Source organism: Dromiciops gliroides, chromosome 4, assembly GCF_019393635.1.
Source record: "Dromiciops gliroides isolate mDroGli1 chromosome 4, mDroGli1.pri, whole genome shotgun sequence".
NCBI lineage: Eukaryota > Metazoa > Chordata > Mammalia > Microbiotheria > Microbiotheriidae > Dromiciops > Dromiciops gliroides.
Genome location: NC_057864.1, coordinates 65,914,846 through 65,937,700, shown reverse-complemented (window position 1 = coordinate 65,937,700; position 22,855 = coordinate 65,914,846). Strand labels below are relative to the sequence as shown.

The 22,855-nt window shown below is 38.2% G+C and overlaps 1 protein-coding gene across 1 annotated transcript in view; it reads right to left on the bottom strand.

The window, feature by feature from the left end:
- Positions 1–18,207, bottom strand: part of RABGAP1L (RAB GTPase activating protein 1 like) — a 668,700-nt gene extending 650,493 nt beyond the window's left edge. Inside the window, exon 1 of the mRNA XM_044004805.1 lies at positions 18,092–18,207. The gene's annotated coding sequence lies outside the window, so the exon portion shown is untranslated. The remainder of the gene's footprint in view (positions 1–18,091) is intronic.
- Positions 18,208–22,855: the final 4,648 nt, after the last annotated feature.

Below are 22,855 nucleotides of genomic sequence, written 5' to 3'. Positions count from 1 at the left end.
AATCACAGAGTACATGGGGGAGAATAAAGTGGAAGAAATCTGGAAAGTTAGGAAAGGGCTACATTATGAAGGGATTTAAAAGCCAAGCAGAGGGTTTTATGTTTGATCCCGAAAGTGATGATGAGCTACTGGAGTTTATTGAATTGGACAGGGGAAGTGACATACAATTTGACAAATAAGTAGTGGATGTACTGTCATGGGGAGGAACTTGAGGCAAGAGAAACCAACCAGCAAGCTACTGCAGTAGTCAAGACATGATGCGGGCCTGCACCAAAGTGATAGCAGTGTCAGAGGAGAGAAGCAGGAGATACATGAGTGATGTTATGAAGTAGAAACAATAAGACTTGACAACTGATTGGATTAAGATATAAGAAGACTGGAGAGGTAGGAAGGGCCCAGGTTATGAAGAGACTTAAAAGCCAAATAGAAGATTTAACACGAAGGTGATAGGGAACCACAGAACTTGACAACTAATTAGATGGGATGGGGGGAGAGGAGAGAGCCTGTTGAAAGAGAGGGAGGAGTCAAGAATAACACCAGAGTTGCAAATTTGGGCGCCTCAGTTAACTGGGAGAATGGTAGAGCCTCTGACAGTAATAGAGAAGTCAGGAAGGGGGGAAGGGGTAAGCATTTGTGGGGAGGGGGGAATTAATTCAGTTTTAAACATGATGAGATATCGACAAGGCATCCAATTTGAGATGTCTAATAGGCCAACTGGAAATGTGAGACCAGAGGTTTAAGAGAAGTTAGGGCTGGACAAGTAGATCTAAGAATCACGTACATAGATATAATCACTGAACCCCATAGTAGTTGATGAAATACCATATAAATGTTACCAAAAATGGATTGTTTTAAATGCCTACTGTGTGCAATGGCTAAGGAGGAAAAGATTGAAAGGAAACAATACATACCCTCAAGAAGCTTACATTCAGCTGAAGCCTTTTAAGTTTTTCCAATTCCAGCTTTAATTCCCACTACACACATGGCAAGTTCCACCCAAAATGCACATGCTGAACATGAACTTTGTGTGGGTCCCCAAAGTTTTCTAACCTCGGAGATTTTACCAACAATGGATCCTTCCAGAGAAAGGGAAATCCCCTCTCCCACCCAGATTATCTTTCTATCCAATTCTTACCCAACCTTGTCTGTCATCTCAACTCAAATGCTCCATTTCCATAAAAATGTCTGACCACTCTCCTCCTGCCAGAGCACCCTGTACTTCTCCACTTACAGGTTCACATTCTTCCTTGAAGGGAGGACTGGATCTGTGATTTTACCAAAATAGGAAATTCTGAAATGAGAAACTTCCTCTTCAACCTGGAATCTCAGAAAGCAGCTTGGGGCCTGTAGAAATATTTTAACTTACTGGGGCTAATTTGGGGGCTAATTTGGCTGGAGGACTAATCTGGGACTTTTGACTAACTGGCTATCTGACTGCTATTAATTTCGTATGGGCCCTTTAATAAGTTCCACCACACTGCTCCACTATTGATAAGCAAAATATGAAGAAGCCTCTTAACTAAATAATCAAAGCAGTGTTTATTCATGAGATACTATTTAAAATTAAGAATACAGGGCTTCAACCTGCTGCCCCTGGAACTTTTTTAATACAATAAGGGCCATTAGCCGCCTCTTGCCTTAGGGTATGTTCCACTTTCACTGCTCAGCTAACTACAAGCCCCTTTCACTTTGTAAATGCCCCTGCTTCTAACTTTCCTCTCCTTACGGCCACCACTTGAACCCCTGTGTTTCTCTCTCTCTCCTAGTGCTTCAGTGTCCTTCTGTTCTCTTAATCTTCGCTTTCTCCAACCTGTACCCTTGTGCTGACCACTTCTGTGCTCTCCGATGCCTCCTGTTCTGTCTGTCTGCTCCGTCAGTCTTGTCCTTCAGCCTCTTCCTGTGTACCAACTGACCTTCTTCTAACTGGAAAGCCCTTTCTCACTTTCTCTAGCGTCCTTGTAGCAACCTCCCTGTCTGTCTTCTCCAACTTTTGCTGCCCCGTCCTTCTCCGTTCTTCTAATCTTGTCAGTCTCCCTTAATTTTGTTCTTCTAATCTTGCCAGTCCCCCTGAGTCTTGTCTGCCGGTCCCTCTATCTTGTCCTTTGGCCTCCTCCTTAATCTCGTCGGTCCAGTCTTGCCAGTCCCCTGCTCCTCTAATCTTCTCAGTCCCCTGAGTCTAGTCCTCGGCCTCTCTATCTTGTCCACCCCCCCCCCAGTCTAATTCCCAGGTCTATATATATTTTCCTTTTCTCCACTCAAACCTCGGGGCTTTTTTTTTTTTTCTGCCCCCACACACCAAGCTAATCCACCAGCCAGGGCGATGCTTGAGCATCACGTGCCTCAGCACAGGCTACGCCAGAGCCCGGCCTGGACAAGCCCAGGATCTCTGGGATAGATCTGCTCAGGTCAGAGAGAGCTGGGGGCTTTTCCCCCCAGCTGTCTGACCTTGTACAGCCCACAGGGCTTTTTGGCTCAGCTGAAGCAGAGGGGGAGGGGCACCAGCACCTCCCACACAGAAGGCCCTGAGGGCCTAAGGCTTTCTAATCTCGGCCTAAGGCTTTCTAATCTCGGCCCAAAGGTAGGGTCCCCAAATCAAAATAAATTTCCACAGGCCTTAAAAGTGATGTGACCAGTCAGCATATGTCAGAACACAGTCTTCTTGCCTAGGAAGTCAACTCTCAATCTACTATGCCACACTGCCTCTCTATTCCCCCTCCCCTCAATTAGTCTGAGATTTGCCTTGTTCCCTGCTAGACTCCTAGCTCCTCCAATCCAATTCAAAAAGTACTTATTAAATGCTCACCATATGTAAAGCACTGCATGAGTGCTGAGGATACCATCAAAAAATAGGCTCTGCCCTCCAAAAGCTTGTAGTCTTCCATTCCTTGATAATGGGGATCATGTCTTGTCCCTCTTCATATAACCCACAACACCTAACATCATGTTTGGCACAGAGAATAAATCAAATAAATATTTGTGGAATAAACAAAATTACCCAATTCTAAGATCTTGAATCAGTCACTGAATTAACTTCTTATACCAAATAACAGACCTAAAAGGCAGTGTACGTTCTAGAATTCGACTCCATATCTCCATCTATCTCTACATCGATATTCTGAATTAACAAGAGATCATCTATCTAACATGAATCATTCTAGGTGGCTGTTTTCTGAATAGTGAAGGATTCACCCCTTTAAGTAAAACTCTTTTTTCTCATGTTTTGATCCTTTCAGATGGACATCTTTAAACATTTACATATTTGCCTACTCTCTTAGTCTAAGGATGCTGAGGATAATTAAACTTTCTGTTGATGATTCAGAGGAAAAAGATTTTAAACCAGAGAACCTGGTTTCAAATCTGTCACTTACCACCTCCTTGGTAACACATATTATTAAAAGCCATAAGATTTACAAGTAACACAACTTTGGGCAAGCCACTCACTGTGAACTTCAGTCTCCTCACCTGTAAAACTACAAGTCTGGACTAGATAATCTCTAAGGTCCCTTCCAGCTACAGACCTATGAATTTATGAACCTTTTTATTATAGTGTGCAGAGATGCCCTTAAGATCTATTGACATGGAAGAAGATATATATGCCATATGCCCCTTCCCTAAATGGTCCCACACTGTTAGGTTGAGTTTTTGTGTGTCTAGTTTTTATAACTGCTTCCCCCTCTCGCTAGCAGGCCATCACTTGTCACTCTTTGCTACTGTCAAAGTAGCAGCCCCTCTACTAATTTGCTAGAGCGTCATGGGCTTAGCGATGAGAACACCAATCTTATTAGAGTTAGATGTAAAATAAGGTTAAATTGGCTATGATTGAGAGCTCAATGAGCAGGAATGCTGCTACATCTATTTTGACAGCTCAGGCAGATTTTTCGCTTACTTCCTGGTTCTCAGCTGTGTTCAGTTTAGATTCAGCATTATTTTATTTTCATGTGTCTGTCAGAGAACATAGCTGAATTTATTAGCAGCCAAAAAGTTACAGCACTCCAAATGCTAAAAATAACCTACTGTTTCCATAGTTTACTCATAGTTTCTAAAGTGTACCAAAAACATTTTATCATGAATAGAGCTATTTAAGAAGACTCTATTTCACCCAGAGATGAAAAATATCATCAAAATTCCTGTAGGAAAAAAAAAACCACTGACACATGTACACACTACAATCAGGATTAGTGATAAGCCAGAAAGAAAATATTAACTAGAAACATTCACTAGAACTGGGATGAAAATACTTCAAGGTGGAAAAGCACTGAATTAAATTCTTTGAACAGTGTCTGGGAAAACAACAGTAACTCTTTTTCAAACCAACTGTAATGAATTGTGTTCAGTTTAAATACAAACAACCTCAATTTAAAGTAGCTGCTGCCTGTTGGATAATGAACAGGCAAAAATTATGAAATATCAAGTACCTGGCTATTTAAAGAACATTCCTTAAGATAATGATGTTCAACCGTCCTTTATGATGTTTAAAAAAGTCACATTACATATTTGAGAGACTGTCCAAACAAATCCCATCATGTACCATTTTAATTAACCCTGATAGCTGAATTTCTTTTTTTTCTTAGTCAATGATAATATTAGTAATAGCTTTCATATATAATGCACTGTTTATAATTTCAATTTTTAAAATGAGGAAATTGAGGCTCAAGGAGATTAAAGGATTTTTCTATGGTCACCCTGCTAATAAATGTTAGAGCTAAAACTCAAATTCAGGTCTTCTGATTTCAGGAATAGTGCTCTTTCTACTAGAGATTCTCAAAAGAATCCATGTTTGAGTCTCAGCTCTGCCATTAGTTGGTTGTGTGACCATGGGTAACTTACTGAACTTTCCACAGGACTCAGTTTTACCATCTGTAAAACAAGGGGCTTAGGTCTTTATGTTCCCTTCCAGAACTAACATTTTGTGGTTATATAATACTAAATTAACTGTAATTCCTAGCTGTGTGACCCTGGGCAAATCACTTAACCCTCAAAAAAATGTCTGTATCATCCATGCCAAAAGAGATTATCATCTTCCCCAACAGTTAACCTAATTCAAAAAAAAAAATTTTGGCAGGGCAATGGGGATTAAGTGACTTGCCCAGGGTCATAAAGCTAGTAAGTGTTAAGTGTCTGAGGCTGAATTTGAACTCAGGTTCTCCTAAATCCTAAATCTGCTTTATCCACTGCGCCACCTAGCTGTCCCTATCAATTGTTTTGGGGGGGTTTTTTGTTTTTGTTTTTTGCAGGGCAATGGGGGTTAAGTGACTTGCCCAGGGTCACACAGCTAGTAAGTGTCAAGTGTCTGAGGCCAGATTTGAACTCAGGTCCTCCTGAATCCAGGGCAGGTGCTTTATCCACTGTACCACCTAGCTGCCCCCCCCTATCAATTGTTTTTAAAAGTATCATCTATATCAATTGATGCAGAGAGAAGCAGTCAAGAAAATAATATACACAGTAACTAGAACAATGTGACTGCAAAGAACAGCACACCAAAAAAAGTCAAAAGTAAATGTTACAAAATTATAAAGATCAGGTGGAACTTGAATGAAGAGATAGGAGTGGACACTTTCCCCAACCCACACCCTCATAGAGGTGGGAGGTCCATAGGTGTTACACATTGCATATGTTTTCAGCTTTTTTTTTCCAATATAGTAATCAGTTACATTGTTTTCTTTTTTCTTTAAAAAATACTATTTGGACCAACACCTCACACCATTTACTAAAATAAGGTCAAAATGGGGACATGATTTATACATAAAGTGATACCATCAGCAAGTTAAGAGAGCATGGAATAGTTTATCTGTCAGATTTATGGACAGGGGAAGAATTTAGAACCAAAGAAGATAAAGAGAGCACTACAAAATATAAAATAGGTAATTTTTTTTTTTGTGGGGCAATGGGGGTTAAGTGACTTGCCCAGGGTGACACAGCTAGTAAGTGTCAAGTGTCTGAGGCTGGATTTGAACTCAGGTACTCCTGAATCCAAGGCTGATGCTTTATCCACTGCGCCACCTAGCTGCCCCGGTAATTTTGATTATATAAAATTTAAAAGCTTTTGCACAAACAAAACCAATTTAACCAAAATTATAAGGAAAGCAGAAAACTGGGAAAGAATTTTTACAACAAGTACCGCTGATAAAGGCCTCATTTCTCAGATATATAGAGAACTGAGTCAAATTTATAAGGATATACAAGTCATTCCCCAATTGATAAATGGTCAAAAGATATGAACAGGTAGTTTTCAGGCAAAGAAGTCAAAGCTATGCATGGTCATATGAAAAAATGCTTTAAATCACTATTGATCAGAGAAATGCAAGTTAAAACAACTCTTAGGTACCACCTCACACCTATCAGAGTGGCTAATATAACAAAAAAGGAAAATGTTGGATGTTGGAGGAGCTGTGGACTGGGACACTAACCCACTGCTGATGGAGTCATGAACTGATCCAACCATTCTGGAGAGCAATTTGGAACTATTTGATCCAGCAAGGTTTATATCCCAAAGATATCTCAAAAAAGAGAAAAACGCTATTTGTACAAAAATATTTATAGCAGTTTTAGGTGGCGCAGTGGATAAAGCGCTGGCCTTGGATTCAGGAGGACCTGAGTTCAAATCCAGCCTCAGACACTTGACACTTAACTAGCTGTGTGACCTTGGGCAAGTCACTTAACCCTCATTGCCCTGCAAAAACAAAAAACAAAAAAAAATTGATGTCAAAATTTGTTTTTACATATAATTTGGAAAATAAAAATTCTGAATGGAAAAAACATGTTTATAGCATCTGTTTTTGTGGTAGCTAAGAACTGAAAATTAAAGGAATGCCCATCAATTGAGGAATGGTAAATAAGCTGTAGAACATGATTGTAATGGAATATTATTGTGCTATAAGAAATGACAAGCAGGATGATTTCAGAAAAGCCTGGAAAGACTTATATGAACCGATATATAGTAAAGTGAGCAGAACCAAGAGAACACCATGCACAGCAATAGCAATATTGTTTGACGAAGAACTGTGAATGACTTAACTACTCTCAGCAATAGAAGGCTCCAAGACAATCCCAAGAGACTGATGAGGAAGCTTACTATCCCCCTCCAAAGAAAAAACTGATATTGATTGAACAGACTGAAGCATGCTATTTTCACTTTCTTTCATTTTTTTCTTTTATTTGAGTTTTCTTATACAAAAGGATTTAATATGGTAACATATTACATAATTGCACATGTATAACCTATATCTGATTGCTTACTGCTTCAGGGAAGGTGGAGGGGAGGGAGGGAGAGATAGAATTTGGAACTCAAAACTTTAAATAAAAATGTTTATTATCAAAAAATATACTATTTATCACATGAAATGGCCCTCTTGGAGGGGGAGGGGAGGATATTTGGTATAATTGGTATTAAGAAACAGAAAATATAAGTTAAAAACTTATTTTTTAAAAAACAGCATCTGGGGGGGCAGCTAGATAGCACAGTGGATAAAGCACCGGCCCTGGATTCAGGAGTACCTGAGTTCAAATCCGGCCTCAGACACTTGAAGCTTACTAGCTGTGTGACCCTGGGCAAGTCACTTAACCCCCACTGCCCCACCGCCAAAACAACAACAACAACAACAACAAAACAGCATCTGTTCCTGTGTGGAAAATGCCATTTCTTATTAAGGCTAAATAGTGAAATTTCCTTATGAATGTCATGCAGAAATGCTGAAAGTGATATGCAAAAGTGGAAAGAATCAATATGATCTCTAATCAAACTAGTTTCTCCAATCTGGTGAATACTGAATATTTCCTCTCCAGAGCAGTTTTATCTTTGAACAAGTTAACTGATAAGCATTTCTTCTTTGAAATTTGTTAAACTGATGACAGCAGGATAAACCAGTTTGGTTAGCAGTTCAGTGTGACTCTTCCATGCTGGAAAAGTCATTCAACACTGGGCAACAAAAACTTATTGAGACCAGGTTTTGAATACCAAAGCAAAGAAGCCATAAAGATGCATAATTAAAGCAAGCAGAAAATATGTACGTATAATACAACATCTATATTAGTCAAGGAAGAAAAAAGGTGTGACATACTAGAAAGAACATAGGACGTGGTAGAGCCAGAAGGCCATTTACTAACTATGTGACTGGTCATCAATTAATATGCCTGAGCGCCTCATCTGTAAAATGGGGGAAATGATAGTTGCACTACCTGCCATACTGTCATGAATAAAATATTTGATAAACCTTAAAGCATTAAAGAAATCAGAGTTATTATAGAGGCCAAGAAGAAGTAAGGACTAGTTAGTAATTTATTTAACTCTACTTTATGAGGTTAGACCTAAAATAGATAATGACTGAGGGGGATCCAAAATAAATGTGTTTTCATTTTCTAATACTGATTCTTATGTACTTCCCCTTCTATTGAACTGGTCCTCTAAACATGACCATATCTCTTTGAAGGATATGACAAAATTTAGATATCGAAATCTAATAAGTTTTTGCCTTTCTTTGCATCCCCAGTGCTCAGCACAATGTTGTTGTTGTTCAGTCATGTCTGACTCTTTGTGACCACATTCAGGGATTTCTTGGCAAAGATACTGGAGTGATTTTGCCATTTACTTTCCCCAGCTCATTTTACAGATGAGGAAACTGAGGCAAACAAGTTTAAGTGACTTGTCCTAATACATATGAGATACTTAATAAATGCTTTTTGACTAACTGAAATCAGAGATTAGAGAATCAAGTTGTTTTTCTATATAATCTATATAATTATGTTAACACTAACATACACGTATATACATGCACAAATGCCTTGTTCACATATAAGTAAAGAGAAAATCTATTTTATATCTAATATAAGATCTATATGGATCCAGTATGAACTTACCTTTAGGTAGGGTCTATGGTTTTGTCCCAAGGCAAGGAATTCAGTCCAAGGGTAAGACAACAGTTCTGCCACTCTGATCATGGAGGAGAATCTCCAATTAAGACTACAGACTGAGACTAGAACCTGCAGCAGAATAACTCTGACAGGAAGCTTGCAATTCTGTCACTATGAGCTTCAAAGGGGCTGACAGAGACTAAGGCCTGAAGCTGTAACCTGGATCACTCTAAACAGAGGCAAGCTAGCTGTTGTATGCCCTAGACCCAAACCAAGGTCAGAAGCCAGGAAGGTGGCAATCAAAATGAAACTGAAGTCAGACTTGTTAAAACATACAAAATAGGGGCACCTAGGTGGCACAGTGGAGAGAGCACCAGCCCTGGAGTCAGGAGTACCTGAGTTCAAATCCGGCCTCAGACACTTAACACTTACTAGCTGTGTGACCCTGAGCAAGTCACTTAACCCCAATTGCCTCACCAAAAAAAAAACCCAACCATACTGAATGCTTATAACTCCCCAGCCTAAACCACCCTAAGATTACTGAAGAATTCAGAACTCAGTACTCAAAACACACCCATACAAGACCCTTAAATTGCCACTATACATGCACAGAGCCTGACCCTAACACAAAGTGCCAATTTTGGAAATAAGGCTAGAAAGATAAGTAAACAAAAACAAAAGACTCATGATAAAGAACTATTATTAAACCAGGGATACCCAAAGCCAGAAGAGAATAACACTACAACATCCACAAGCAAAGTCTCAAAGAAAAACATGGTTTGACAACAAAGTCAACTAGAATTCCTATAATAAATTTAAAAAACAGAATTTTTTTTTTAAACTTTGTAATTTTTTTTAAAACAGAAATGAAATGAAATCTCTAGAAGAAAGAATGGAAATGAAATGAAAACTCTAAAAGAAAGACTTAATTATCCTCAGAAGGATAATTAACAATTTAGAACAAGAGATACAAAGTCATTTGTAAAATGAACAGACTCCCTGAATATGAGAATGAACTAAAAAAAATTTAACAACAATCTTCACGGAGACCTTAAAAGTGTCCTTGAATCATTTCTTGTGACCACCATGTTAGGGCCTTCCTGACAGGCCAGCATGGCATGTCCTCATCAAAGAAGGTGCTGTGCTCTATGAGCAAAGCATATTTGTAGTAGCTCAAAAGAAACATGAGATGTGCACATTTAGAAACATCTCCACCCCAAATGTTCATATGGACTATTTGTGTGTGACCTGTGGCAAAGCATTCCAAGCTCATATTGGTCTGATCAGCCACAGTTAGACACACTTTAACTTGACTACAACATAGTGATGTCATTTTGGTCCCCTTGGAGAAAGGAAAACCAACTAATAAATTAATGAGACAACAAGAAATATTAAAACAACATCAAAAAAACTGAAAAAATAGAAGAAAATATAAAATATCTTATACCCAAAACAACCTGGAAAAGAGTACAATGAGAAAAAATAAAACAATCCCCCCCCCCCAAAAAAAACCTGGCTCTATTTCATGAAATCATGAATGAAAACTACGTAGACCTAGTAGCTTGGTGTTTGCTAAACCCAATGATCCCAGCTACTTGGGGAAAGGACTTACTATTCATCAAAAATTCCAGGTAAAATGAGAAAGTATGACATCATATACCAAGCTCCAGATAATCCTGGATAAACTCCAAACAGATACACAACTTAGAGATAAAAAGGTCACTTCATATACAAATTAGAGGAACAAAGGAGAACAATTCATGACCAAATTAGGAATTGCAAAGAGCAGAGAAGAAAAAATGGATGATTTTTATGAAATAAAATTAAGGGTTTTTGCACAAACAAAACCAATTCAGTTAAAAATTGAAAGGAAACCAGGAACTTGAACATTCTTTGCAGTAAGTTTCTCTAATATAAGGAACTAACTCAAATTTCTAAAAGACCCATTCCCTAATTGATAAATGGTCATACAATATGAACAGGCAGTTCTCAAATGAAGAAACCCAAGCTATCAACAATCCTACACATCAATGCTACAGATTATGAATAATTAGAGAAATGCAGATTAAAGCCAGCTCAGATTCTATCTCACAAACACTGCATTGGCAAAAATGACAAAAAAGGAAAATAATTTGAGAGAAGGTGAGACATATGTGCACATTCATACACTTTTAGTGGAGCTGTAAATTGGCCTAGTCTGTTTTGGAAAGCAATTTGGGACTACAACCACAAGGTCCCTTTATTTATTTGACCAAATGATAGTATTACAAGGCCTCCTAAAGAGGTAAAAACGTGTATACAAAAATATTTGTAAAAGTTCTTTTTGTGGTGGTAAGAACTGGCAAGTAAGGGAGTGTCCATCAACTGGGGAATGGCCAAATTTTGGTAAATGAATGGAGTGAAATATTAGCATGCCATAAAATATGACCAAAGGGGTCAGGACTAATTCAGTGAGACCTAGAAGAATTTATATAAACCACTGCAAAATGAAGTGACTAAACCAGGAGAAAAATTTCTACAATAACAATGATAATATAAAGACAACTTTAAAAGACTTAAGAACTGATTAATGGAATAGTCAACCATAGTTTCATAGTATCTATAATGATGCAAGCTCTCCACCCTCCTGATAGAAATTTGATGAGCTCAAGATGCAGAATGATACATACAATTTTGGAAAGGATCAATGTGAGACTGTTTTGACTATCTATATTTGTCAAAAAGGTTTTGTTTTTCCTTTTTTGTTTTAATTGAGGGTAAGAGAGGCAGAGGGGGCTAGTGAAAAGGCTTCTCCCTACCACCACCACCACCCCACCAAAAAAAATAGGAGAGAACAGAAGGAAAGCCAGAAGGAATCACCAACATTTGGGACAGCTTTGAGAATTACACGTTGAATTTATTAAACGCTTAAAAAGAAAAGCAACACTTACACAATAGAGATTTGCAATTTTATGCATAAACTCCTTCCCCTCTTTTCTTCAATGCATATGAAAATGCCCATTTTATTTAGTGTTTGTTAAATTCAGTAAAAAAAAATAATAAATTTTACTTATAATAATTGAAGAAGTGGGAAAATCTATTGGGAAACTTCATTTCTTTAAGTATACTCTTAAAATTGAGAAAATGTGAACAACTGAATTCTTTGAATTACTTCCTAAAACTTCTAGGATTTTTTTTTAATACTTTGTATTCTTGATGGAAATATTATGAGGCACAAGTTCAATTAGCACAGTCACCATCTCTGTTGCAATATTATTTATATAAACTAAACCATGAATCAACTCAGCACATTATCTCATTGCCAACTCTGATAGTGTATTGTCTGATTCTGAAACAACCATCATCTCTCACTGGCATTAATATATTCTCAACATTCTGCTGCCACATGTTCTCTTGGTCGCTAAGAGCATCACATAACATTCTTCAACATTGTCATGTGCAAGGCAGAATACATTTGTTACAAATCTCATGATATTTTTAAATGCTCATATGTCTGGCTTTGGAGAATACAAGTAAATAAATTGAATATACCCTCTGGCACTATCAGTGATACTACTAGTAGGCATCTATCCCAACAGGGTGAAAGACAGAAAAAGTAAAGATCCCATTTAAACAAAAATATTGACAGCAGCACATTTTGTAGCAGGGGAAAAAAAAGAATAAAAATGAGTGTCCGTGCAGTGGCCAACCAATTAAGACTTCATAAGACTAATGGAGAAGTTTGCTAATAAGTAGAGAATCATAGGTAGAGAATGAGTATACATTTTCAGACACGGCCAAGGAGTTGACACACTTTCTTGATTGTACTTATTTTTTAAAAGGAATGGTTCCACAGAGAAGAGTTGTAGGAAAGAGTCTTTAGGAAGTAACAATGATATGTTTAAAAAAAAAAGCTACCAATAAAACAATAAAGAGAAAGTGTGAGGGGGCAGCTAGATGGCGCAGTGGTTAAAGCACTGGCCCTGGATTCAGGAGTACCTGAGTTCAAATCCAGCCTTGGACACTTGACACTTACTAGCTGTTTGACCCTGGGCAAGTCACTTAACCCCCATTGCCCCGCAAAAAAAAAAAAAAAAAAAGAGAAAGTGTGAGTCATTTGATGGAATACCAATAGTATTTTGTACTATAGAAACGGCTGCAGAAAATTTGACTAGGATTGTCCATGAAATAAACCTAGCCCAAAAAAACATTCTGCCATCATGAGGTTATTATATCCTATTAATAACAAACCTTCTCTCCCTTATGTAGCCCTTTAAGATTAACAAAGTGCTGGGGGAGCTAGATAGCACAGTGGATAAAGCACTGGCCCTGGATTCAGGAGGACCTGAGTTCAAGTCCAGCCTCAGACACTTGACTCTTACTAGCTGTGTGACCCTGGGCAAGTCACTTAACCCTAATTGCCCCGCCCCCCCAAAAAAGGGAAAAAAAATTAATAAAGTGCTTTCCTCAGATAATCCTTTGGGCTACATACTATAATGCTGTCATCCTAATTTTACAGATGAGGAAACTGAGGATAACAGAACAAAGGACTTGCCCATGAGTCACATAGCTAATAGATGGCAGGGCATGGATATTAATTCATGTCTTTTGACTTCAAGCAAGATGTTCTTTCCATGGTCACCCGGTGTTCAACCACAGTCACCTGGTGTTACATTTTTGGAACATGTAGGAAATGTATCATCATTTGGTGTGTTATCTTTTGTTTTGTTTTTGTTTTTTTTAAATGAGGCAATTGGGGTTAAGTGACTTGCCCAGGGTCACACAGCTAGTAAGTGTTAAGTGTCTGAGGCCGGATTTGAACTCAGGTCCTCCTGACTCCAGGGCCTGTGCTCTATCCACTGCGCCACCTAGCTGCCCCTGGTGTGTTATCTTTTACAGATAACATATAAAACTGCTCAAGCTTTCTAATGAGACAGTACTACATAGTCAATAGATCATAGTCATTAAATATGATGATCACCATAACACAATACACATTTATCTTTGTACTGATTCACACAATGTCCACAATCATTTTCTCCTCGATCCCAAAGGAGCACAGGCTTTGGCCAAGTGAACACTGGCATTCCTTCAAGGAAAACCTCATGTGAGATGACATTACCAAAATGACCAAAATTCTTTTGGAATTACAGTGGATGATCCATTTAACAAGGGCTGTATATGTTATCTGCCCAGAACCTTTATCTTTTCAATAGTGATAGAATTACAGATTCAGCCATTGCAGAACGAGGGCACATCGTGACAATTCAAACACTAAGTGCACAACCATCAGCCTACCAAAGGCTTTACAGAGCTGCTGTAGGCATTTTGTTTTGTCCATCTACAGACTTCAGCTTAGTATCGAAAGCAGTGGGGTCATAGCACAAAGAGCACTGCATCTTAACCCAAAAGATCAGGCTGTGAATCCCCACTCTGTTTCTCACCAGCTTATGACCTTCACACATCACCAAAGAAATGTCAATTATAAAGGTCATCTTCATTCTGACCTCTCAATTCCATGGCAGAACCAAGAATATGTCTGAAGAAATTCTTCTGAATGGGCCACAATGACAAATTTATTCCTCAGCAACTCAAGAAAAAAAAAATGAAAGAAACCTGAGGCAGGGTTTTGAGGAGGGTATCCATCAGTATCTCACAACTCTGTTCAGTCAAGAAAATGTTTCTACTTAGCCTTGCTGCTATGAATCTCTTACCAAAACTTGGGTTTTAGTAAAACTGATTTCCTACCTGCACCTAACCTGCCTACCAAATTTATCAACTAAGTCATTTGGAAAGCTTCATTTCTGGCACAGTTATAGCAATGTTTGTACTGTCCATTCAAAATGAGGGAGGGGGTAGCTCTACAGTCTCTTCAATTCAACAAACATTTAATAGTCAATTACTACATAATGGCACATGAAATACAAAATAAGATAATTCCTGCACTCCAGAAGCTTACATTCTATTTGGGGATACAATACATACATGTACATATATGTAATAATAGCGTTTGTATAGTGCTTTAAAGTCTGCAAAGCACTTTACAAATATCTGTTACTATCCCCATTTTACAGATAAAGAAACTGAGGCAGATGAAGTCAAGTGTCTTGCCCAGGGTCACAACAGCTAATAAGTAAATCTCTAAGGTCATAGATAGATCTTCCTAATTCTCTATCCACTGTCTGCAACCTAATTGCATAAAGATAGATGACAGATAAACTCAGAGATTGGTACATATACTGAGTAGCTTCCAGTACCCCATCTGCAAGAACAAATATTGGAAAGGTCCCCAATTGGCTTCCTCTTAATAGGCCAGTATGTAAACAATGAATATAAATTTGGACGGACTTGGACAGATAAGAAGATAAAAGGGCCTGGCATGGTATAATCCCTAGGGTCACGAAGAGCCGGACATAACTGAATGACTGAACAACAACTAATAGGGAGTGCCATCTTCAAGGGTCAAAAGCCAGCTGTGGTGAAGAAGAGACTCCATCAAGTCAGACATAAGTACACTCTCCTCCCATTCCAAATTTGGTTAATAAAGTAACTTGGTGGAGGAAGGGAGACCTTGCTTATAAATCAGTACACAGTAGGCTAAAACTAGCACTCCTAGTGTATGTCTTCTTTGAAAGGGCTAAGTTAATAAATCAGTTCTCTATCCTAAAATACTTACAATTGAAACTACTGATTTAAAAACCATTAAATGGTGTCAAACTACCTGTTCTATTAGTGGAAAGAAATACAGTTTCTCTAATGAAGAAAATTAGCCTAATGACTTGACTAGTGGAAGAATCAGAAAGGGCTTGGGGGGGGGGGGTGCCTGCAGTGACAGAAGCCTACCTACATGAACCATGAAAGAAGCTAGAGTTTAAGGCTTGAGAAACAGCTTGCACATAGGCACAGAGATGAGAGATGGAATATGGTGTTCCTGCTACATCTAGCTAGTAGGCCAATTGGGATGGAATGATGTTTGGGAGTAGAAGGAAATGAGTCTGGAAAGACAGGAAGGAGTTTGTAGAAGAATGTAAAGGCCAGTCTGGGGACTTGGTTTCTTATCACAGGCAATTCTGAGCCACAAATCTGGCAAAGAAAAATTTCCCTTTAAAAAAAAAGATTCCTAAATTCAAAGTTCTGTCCCTGGTGCACAAATAATTCCACCCTTAAGCATTAACTCACATTGTGGCTGAGGGTCATACATGCTATCAGTAACATAGTAAATAAAGCTTCTATATTGTTGCAAATGCTCCTCCAGATGGCTACTGAGGCAACATGCAAAGATTATCAAATATAAAAAGCATCTAGGCTCTTGGCCTCAGATACACCCAGCTTACTCTTCCTCTCCCATTGCATCCCTTACCTGACATCTTGTACAAAAACAGTCGGCTAATGAAACAACTCCAAGTGAAGCATGCCAGTAAATCTGACCTGTTAGTATCACTCTAGATGAAAATACAGTGGTAGCAAAATATCTTCTCCTTTCTTGGAAATTCCCAAAATTCACCTTCTATTCAGAATCCTAATTACTAAAATTTTTCCAGAGTTCAATTTTTTTTTGTCTGTGCAATATGCACAATAGTCATTCCCATATATAGAATTTGGAATGAATAGGTAAAGAAAAGATAACCCAACATACTCAAAAAATGACTAGACTTGTCCAATCTAAGAAAGTTCAGCTTTAGTTCTAGAGATTTTAAACTCTTTAGTTCCCTATTTTTTACTGTAAGCTTAACTGGATTTTTTTAGGAGGGGGTGGTATTCTTGGAAATGTTTTTGGTTCTATTACTTATCACACCACCATAGTCTGTGACCACATTCTTCTGGTTTGGGTTTTGTTTTTGGTTTTGGTTGAAAATTCTGTTAATTTTCTAAGTAAACATTTTTAAATAGAAAAGATGAGGCCTCTGAATCTCAAATGCACACATTGGCCTAACCCCTACTACCCTAACTCCTAACCATCTGAAAGTACGCATAAAAATAATATCCTGACACAGGCTTATCATCCAAGATATACAGACAACAGAAATATACGACCAAAAGCCATTTCCTAGAAGATATGTTGTCAAATGATAGAAATAAACAGTTCAAAAGAAGAATTCAAAGCTTTTAATATCCTTATGAAAGAATGCTTGAAATCCCTACTAAGAGAAATGAAAATCAATACAACACCTCAAACCCTGCAAATTGACAAAGATGACAAAAGTCTGGAATAGTCAATTTGGACGGAGCCATAGGAAGATAGGCACACTAATGAGTTATTGGTGGAACTGTAAATCGGTAAAAAACCATTTTGGAAAGCAATTTGGAATGATGCAAATAAAGTAACTAAAACATCAACATCTTTTTACCCAGGAACTTCTCTGCCAGGCATATATACCATTTAGGTCACTAATAAAAAGTCTATGTATGCACTGAAATAATTATATTAGCACTGTGAGATTTAAATTGGATATTAGATCATAAATCTCCCCTACTTAACCTTTCCCTTAATTTATCTCCCAGACTAGTAAATGGAAGAAGCTTCTGGTTTTCTAGATAGAGCCTTTATTGTATGGTAGTCACAAGGTGATGTTGATTAGAAGGATAGGAAAGTAGAAATACAATACAAATCGTCTTAAGTCTAGGCTTAGTCTATATTCTGTATAAAACTCACCAAAACCCAAGGCCACTTTTGGGGAGAGAGACCGAGTCAAGCGTGTGCTGTTAACCAAGAGCCAGGCCGAGTCAAACTCCACTCCGCACTCCACTGTGCAGCGCAGCCAGGAGACCAGCGGAGCAGGAAAAAGCTCCCACTTCCGTTCTCTCCTTGCCTTTTAAGCTCGCACCCCGGAAGTCAGAAGTCGAGTGCTCAGCAGGCAATGCTGTTGGTCTCCTCCCCAAAAGGGTGGCCCTAAAAAAACCCAAAAACTGGCGTCTCTCCATTATCTAACCGACTGTTAAAACTTTTTACCACAGCACTTTTTATGGTAGCAAAGATCTGGAAATAAAGTAGATGCCTTTCAATTGAGGAATGGCTAAATAAAATCATAGTATATGAAACTTATGAAATTATTGCTATACCATAAAGAAGAACATATATGATATATATAGAGATATATGGAAAGCCTGACATGAACTGAAAATAAAGCGAAGTAAGCAAAGCCAGGAAAACAATTTATGTAATCATCACAGTAATGTAAATGGAAAGAAAAAAAACAATCAAAAGAGAATTTACAAAATGACAGAGCAAGTGTAGCCTCAAAGAAGAGACATAAGAAAACCTCACCACTCTATCCTTTGCAGAAGCAGGAGGTCGCTGGATGTGGAAGACTTCATATACTGTCAGATTTTTTCAAGGTATTGATGGGTTTAGTTGATTTTCTTTTTTTCTTATACTTCTTTCTTTAAAGATAATGATAATTATCTTTAATAAAGGGATAAAGGGAAAATTTAAGTGATTAAAAAGATCAATAAAATTGTATTTCAAAAAAGATTTTAAATGAGGTAAAATGTAAAATTATGTATCGGGGTTAAAAACAGAAAGAAAGAATATTCTGGGAAAGTCCCAAATATTTATACCAAAAATTCCCCCAAAATCACAAAAAGAGTCAGCTATTTAAAAAAACACACACAATTGAAAACTTGCCTTTGATTTGAAGAAATCAGCATCATTCTTCAAAATTTCAGAGGCATATTTGACCCTTTTCTCACCTCCAACATCCCATCAAATGCCAAATCCTATGGACTCTCTATAGCAAAACACAGTTTTCCCTTGATTTCCCCTTCCACTATTATCTGGACAATTATAATAGCCATCTAATTGTTCTCCCTGATGCCAGTCTCTCCCTCTCTCCAATCCATCCATAACACTGTTGCCAAACTAACCTTCTTAACCCTCAGATCTAATCGCACAACTTCTGTCTGACTACTTATTCCTTATGTGTCATTAAGCAAGTCACTTTACCCCTTTAGGCCTCAGTTTCCTCATCGGTAAGATAAGGGGGTTCAACTAGATCAGCACTGTCAAGTTCAAATAGATAAGGAGCCCTTAACCATACATAAGGATTCCTGTGGGCTGCATATTGATTTGAGTTTTAAATGTAATATTACCTAAGTTTTACCACGTTTTTATTTCTTTTGTTAAATACTTCCCAATTACATTTTAACCTGGTTCAACTGTACTCTGGAGTGTTGGGAGTGTTGTAGGCCACGTGTTTGACACCTACTATCCAGATAACCTCTAAGATCCCTGCCAGCTCAAGTCAGACCTATGACCCTAGATCTGACATTCAAGGCCCTCCACAGTCAATCTTCACCTAGCATTCCATAATACTTACTTTCTTTAGTGAATTTTGTGTTCCCAGCAAACTAAGCTATAACCTATTTCCATCTTCCTCTCTCTCACCTTAATTTACTTGTGATATATATCCTGAATGGATAGTCCCTGACCCAAATCTCTGCTTGCCAAAATCTCTCCTTTCAAGGCCCAGTTCAGATACCAAGTCTCTTACGCACAGTACAAGACACATAGTAAACATTTAATAAATACTTGTTCCTTTCCCCCTTCTCCGGTTCCACCAACTAAAAGTGATCCTTTATTCCTTGACTCTATCATACTACTTTACTATCTCTTTTCCTATACATTTGATCATAACTGTGTGTGATAATAATTTTTATCTGCATACCTTTTCCTCACTACATTCAGTTGTAAACTTTTCAAGTTATTTTTTTTCTCTCTGAAACATCTTGAAACACAGAGGACTACACATAGTAGACGCCTAAAAAATATTTACTCAATTATTATTGAAACTGCTTAAATATAATAGGTAATACCACATACATGGTCATAACATGGGGAATGATGAACTGTATAAACAGTGTTGGTTCTCCTTAATTCTGTAAAAGTGTCTTTTTTTTTTTTAATATCCAGTGGCAGTCAGAAGTTAAAGCCAATTTCAAATACTGCCATCACGGTGAAATAAACTCGGTTCCTTCCATTAATGCTGCCCTATGCATACAGTTCCATTTTGAAGCAATAATGTCAAAGAAAATAGCATGTCTCCATCAAGTTTCCAAAATTTAAAAACCCCTCCAAAACTGAGTCTTTTAACCCAGCTCAAAATGAGCTCATATATTTTCAAATTCCACTGAATTTTGGCAAATAGAATACATCTCCAAAAGAAATCCTTGAGCTGCCCTTGAGGTGCCAACAGCTGAAATAGTTTTAGGCTGCCCCTCAGACCCTGAGCCCATGGCCACCATATAAATAATGTAAAAGTTGTACAGTAAGGAGCACATGGCAACTTGCACAAAATAAGTAAACAATCTCTTGACTCTCACAGGTTGCATTCTGTCTACTTCCATCTCCCTCCAATCACTGACACAAGTCTTTTAAAACTTCAGAGCAACCCTCAACTGCGGCAACTTTAGGAGAATGGCCACCTCCTTCTACAGCCACAAACAGATGGTACTCCAGGATTATATTCTCAAAATAATGGAACTAAATATCTACTGAATGGTCACTGCACATTAAAGCCTCAAGGCTTTAATCCCAAAGACCTAAAATTAGTATATTTTTAATTACTCGTGTCAGAATTTGGCTTTTTTTTAATATCCAGGAGAGAAAAAAATCTTTCTGCCTTCTCACTTTGTATTTGGATTCAGATATCATAAAGTAGCAATAAGGGTTACTTGAACTCAAAGTAATTGGGTAATTGTGAGTATTTCCTACTTTGGCTAAGTCAAGTGATGAGACTTTTTTCAAGAGGGGGTCTTAAAAGCCATCCATTTCAAAATACAATTGAATGATACTGAGCTGACTTTCTCAGCTGACTTGACATGAAGAAGTTTCCTGACTCCCAATGACAGCCTAATAAAAAGAAACTCTAATAAAAAGAAAGTCTGAAATTAAGGCTCAAATTTGCCATATAACTACTGGAAAGGTTAATAGAGACTGGGTTATTAGTAATATCAATGGGACCAGTATTTAAACTAAATAACAGCTTACCATTAGAAATAACTAATAATATTCAAAGTTCTTTAGCAAGTCCCAGTGTACACTAGTTCACACACTCCAAAACCTACTGGTCACCCCTTAGTTAATATATTCTCTCAATTTGATTCAGTAAACACTGAATCAAGCACCTACTAGTGTGCCAGGCACTGTGTTAAACACTGTAAATACAAAAAAGAGGAAAAAGGCAGTCCCCTACCTCAAGGAGCTTTCAATCTACACAAGGTGGACAACATGCAAACGACTATACAGAAAGCAAGCTAGATTGAGGACAAATAAGAAATAATTAAAAGAGGAATTAAGAGAGATCAGGGGGCAGCTAGGTAGGCACAGTGGATAATGCACCGGCCCTGGATTCAGGAGTACCTGAGTTCGAATCTGGCCACAGACACTTACTAGCTGTGTGACCCTGGGCAAGTCACTTTAACGCCAATTGCCCCCGCAAAAAAGAAAAAAAGAGAGAGAGAGATCAGGAGAAAGACTTGTCATAGAAAGATGGGATTTTAGTTGAGACTTAAGGAAGCCAGGGAAATCAGCAGGTAGAGTTGAGGAGGGAAAGCATCCCAGGATGGGGGATAGCCAGAGAAAATGGCTGGAGTGGAGGGATGGAGTGTCGTTTGTGGAACAGCCAGGAGGCCAGAATCACAGCATCAAAGAGTACTTGGAAGAGAATAAAGGGTAAGAAGACTGCAAAGTTAGGAAAGACCTAGGCTAGGAAGGGTTTTGAATAACAGAGCATTATGTATTTTCTCCTCGACTCAATAAGGAGTTTATTGAATAGGGAGGTGACTGATTCAGACCTGCTTTTTAGGAAAATCATTTCAGTAGCTAAAGGAGAATAAACTGAAGCAGGAAGAGACCTGAAGCAGGCAGACCCACAAACAGGGTATTGCAGCAATCAAGGGGTGAAGTGATAAGGGCTTGCACTAAGGTGGTAGCATGAAAGGAAAAGGGGGCATCATATATGAGAGATTTTACAAAGGTGAAATCAACAGGCCTTGACAACAGCTTGGATGGTGGTGGGGGGGGGGAATGAATTCTATTTTGGACATATTGAGTTTAAGATGTCATTGGAGGGGGCAGCTAGGTGGCCCAGTGAATAGAGCACTGGCCCTGGAGTCAGGAGTACCTGAGTTCAAATCCGGCCTCAGACACTTAACACTTACTAGCTGTGTGACCCTGGGCAAGTCACTTAACCCCAATTGCCTCACTAAAAAAAATAAAAAAATAAATAAAAAGATGTCATTGGACATCTAGTTTTCTCTATTTCAGGACTTCGAGAATTCACGGTTCTGCCACGACTAAATAGCATTACAAGCCATGTCAGTCAGTAAGTATTTATTAAGCATCTACTATGCGCCAGGCACTGTACTTCATCAGTGGGGATGCAAAGAAAGGCAAAAGACAATCCCTGACCTCAAGGAGCTCACAATCTAATAGAAGAGACAACAAGCAAACCTAAATGCCTCTACACCTTGTTTAAAATATTCTACCACGAATGTGGACTCGTACATTTTCCCATTCAAATTACCCCATTACATCTAATTATTCTTTGATTATTTATTAATAACATTTCATGCAAGAGCACAGTATTAACATCTTTAATACAAAGGGCAGCCTTACTCACAAAAGCCCTGTACAACACCACAGGCAGGTAGACACTTAATATAATTTGATGATGACAGTGATCCCTAATAGCATTAAATCCAACTTCGGACTTTTCTCTTTGCCATCTCACTGTCAGTTTCATATGTAACTCCATTGAAATACTGAGTCATACATAAGCCAATATTCCAGGGGCGAGCAATTTTGGTTCCAATTATTTTCCAGAAGCAAAATCCATTTGCAATTTGACTGCAAGCAAGCTTCATGCCAATACCGGCTGATGGAAGCCAAATTTTGATACTTAAAAGTTCAGAAGTTTTTCAGAGCTGTTTTCCGAAGTATGACACAAAATGACCTGTCACCACCCAAATACATTGCAAGCGGGTCTTAAATTGATTATAAATCCCTAAACTAGAGGGGTTTTTGTAGGCC